Below are 3,367 nucleotides of genomic sequence, written 5' to 3'. Positions count from 1 at the left end.
ATATTGGAATGTTTTTTTTGTGTGTGTTTTTTTATGAATTCAGTAGCTCAAGTACAGATTCATAATAAAATAAAATAAATAAATAAAATATATTGACACTTCCTATAGTTGAGTGTGGCTGTGGCCTATTTGAAAATGTGGACACTAAAACCAAAGAATCGTTAATTGGCAATCAAGACAAAATGAAACACAACAAAGTACACTGTCTTTGACATAAACCTTGTGATGACATCCAGATACCTAAAACTGGGAAGAGAGACTACAGACTCGCTATTTTATCTTCAAATGCAAAATAGGAATTTTTAAGACATGTCATTCCATATACAAATAAATAAATAAATAAAGGGTTTTTTATGTTGTGCTCTGTATACATTCGTAGGCATACACATTTTAGCATCGAAGCGTTGTAGATGAGTTCAGAAATCCTATATAGATACACAGCTGGACAGCAGTGAAAAAAAAAATACAGGTTGTCAAACTTTTATTACATATTTTATTAAATATTGTGAATGGGTGTTTAAGTACTTTTGCTGTTAAAAAATAAGAAAAAAACCTTAACAAGTTGTTCTCAATGACTTCCACTGCAGCGTCAGCTACTTTGAAACATTAAAGCTCTTAATGCTGTTAAACCACAGTCAAAGAAATATGATTTATTTCTCTTGTGCAGTCTGACATAACTGAGTGATCACTTGAGTACAACCCAGTGTATGCAAATATGTCCTAGTCCCTCAAAGTGCCTGTTTCTTTCCTACTGTTTAATCTATAAGCCACGAGTTCATCACAACAATCATTACATTGAATCAACAAAGCCACAACAGGGAGCAGTGCTAAATTAAACACTCCACCACTAGGGGATTGTCCCTCATTCTTGCATGCTGTTGTTACATCTGGAATGAATTAAAAAGTAAACGGCTTTTCTTCAAAAGCTTGCTGCAGGAATCTAAGTGTATCTGTATTATATTGTAAGTGAGCAACAACCTGTCATTTGCTGCTTTGAAGATTAAAACATACCAGTTACATTGCTTTCAAGTTTATGAGCAATGTCTTACATATACCCCAGAGCAGTCTAACCTTTTTGACGGAAAGAGCCATATCCATGACCAAAGGGCTGTATGAAACTAAACAATGTAACAAAAACTACAGAATGTCCAGTCTAAATCAGGAGAGCCATGTTGTAAACACCATTTGTAGACTGCACATTGTATTTCAAATAGTAATGTTCAGATATGCTTCATTGATTGTATTCATTCTTTTACACTAGACACGTATGAAAAGTCATTCAAGGTGGTGCAGCGATGTACTGGTATTTAAATAAAAGTATTTTGGTACCGTAGCACACCACATAATCCTAGCAACACCTATCTAATTTCACTTACCTGTACACATCTTGATGAGGATGACTCTGATCTTATGTTTTTCTCTGTGTGTCTTATTATCCTGCACCAGAGAATTCTGTGCAACACATTCACATAATTATTATTATTATTTATTTATCAACTCACATTCTTTGGTTATCATCTGGTGAAGGCCAATATGCAAACTGTTGAATAAATCTATTTTTTGTTGATGTAAAGCACGTCAATTATCCCACGGTGTTTTAAAGACATGGTTGCCCTAATTTTGACTAAACTATTCTTAAGCTGTCCGTAATTGCAATACAAGATCCAGGAAACTGCTGTTGGGAGTTGTGCATCTAAAACCAAGTCTATACCTTTGGAAGTGCAACGTGTTGCTTTTGGCATTTGGGAATAATTTCAAAAAAGAAATTCAATTCTGGTTTTGCTTTAAAAATGTATTTATACTTTACTGTATTCTTTATCTTATTTGAATTTGATCTTATTGTACTTTCATAACTGTTCTGTATTATGATATTCTGTAATGTGATATTTTATACTGTGGTAACTTATAATGTGATATCTTATATTGTGATACTTTGTATTGTGATATTTTGTAACAACTGTAAGTCACCCTGGATAAGGGTGCATGTTAAGAAAATAATAATACTAAAAATACTGATAGCTCTAATTTTCAATGTACAGGTGTTGCAGGGGGTGACTGTCACTGACATGCTTGTTGCTTAAGAGGTATCTTTACGCTCAAGGTTAATTATTTTGGGAGATGGTAAATTATTCCTTAAGAGTCCAGAAATTGTCAGACACCATCATGTGTTGTATGACTGCTTGTGATGGAGAAATAATGAATCTTAGTTATAAATTTCCCTCCTGACCTGTGAGGGCGCTATGTAAAGGGAAGTGTGCCCCAGACTGGATGGTTTGGCAATTCATTCCAGGGAAAGGTGGAAGTCGGGCATCTAGATAGGGGGCGGAGCCACAGTACACCAAGTCATCGGCCCAGACAGGAGGTGATGTGGCAATTGCGGATTGGAGCAAAAACAATTATACTCGCTAACCAAGGGGGAGTAGCTGAAGGTACAAAAGGGGATGTAGCAAAGTGAACTGTTCCTTTATTATGGTTGCAAGAGAACCGCTGAAGGACTGTAAAGTAACTGCGAATGTTTCGTGTTTGTTTGTTTGTCGTTCTAATTGTATTCGCTTGTCATTGTTAGACGGCTAACACTAAGCCAGCACTAACCCAGAAAGCACTGCACTACTGTTCACTAATAAATTGTATTTCACCACTTGCACCAAGCACTCTCTGGACTTGTGATTATGTTTGTGTTGCATGTGCGTTTATACCATATTTATCATGTCTACTACCAGGGATTATTATTTATGCCAAACGACCTGGATTATAAAAACAAATACAGAATTGTTGTTTGTCATCTGTTTACGTATTGCTTCACCTCTACACCTGCGCACTGCAAATCACTTTGCCATACTGCTCTTGGTTTTTTCATCAACAAATCAGTAACATCACATTTCCACAAACAGAAAGCTCATAAACTGTTGGCTCAAACCTCTCTGTGCCGGTTCAGGAAAGTTTCAATATGTTCACTTTTTTTAGAAGAATGAATGGTTCCATTCGTTCCTTTTAAGAACTATTATAGGAATGTTTTTAATGGCCAGTACTGGTGTTTGACGGATGAGACATACACACTTAGTTCTTCATGAAAGAAGAAAGCCAAATCATGCCGTGAGGTATGTAGTTAAATGAAAAGTTTTTGCAGGTATGTGGCTTGTCTCTGGAATGGAAAAATGGTCAAGCTGGCAGCAGATTTCTTGGCCAATTGGTAACTTTCGAGAAACCCTGCAATTCTTATGTTATCATAGCTTCTATGATAAGTTCCCAAAACTTTGCAAAATAAAGAAGACAAATGTTTATGAAAACATTTTTTTTTCTGCAAATGTTTTAAGACAAAACTTTAATGCATTCAGAACATGAAAGAAGACATTGAAATATTTCATGA

The sequence above is a fragment of the Polyodon spathula genome, chromosome 7, assembly GCF_017654505.1.
Source record: "Polyodon spathula isolate WHYD16114869_AA chromosome 7, ASM1765450v1, whole genome shotgun sequence".
NCBI lineage: Eukaryota > Metazoa > Chordata > Actinopteri > Acipenseriformes > Polyodontidae > Polyodon > Polyodon spathula.
The sequence above is the reverse complement of the archived record's forward strand: the minus strand, read 5'-3'. Positions refer to the sequence as shown.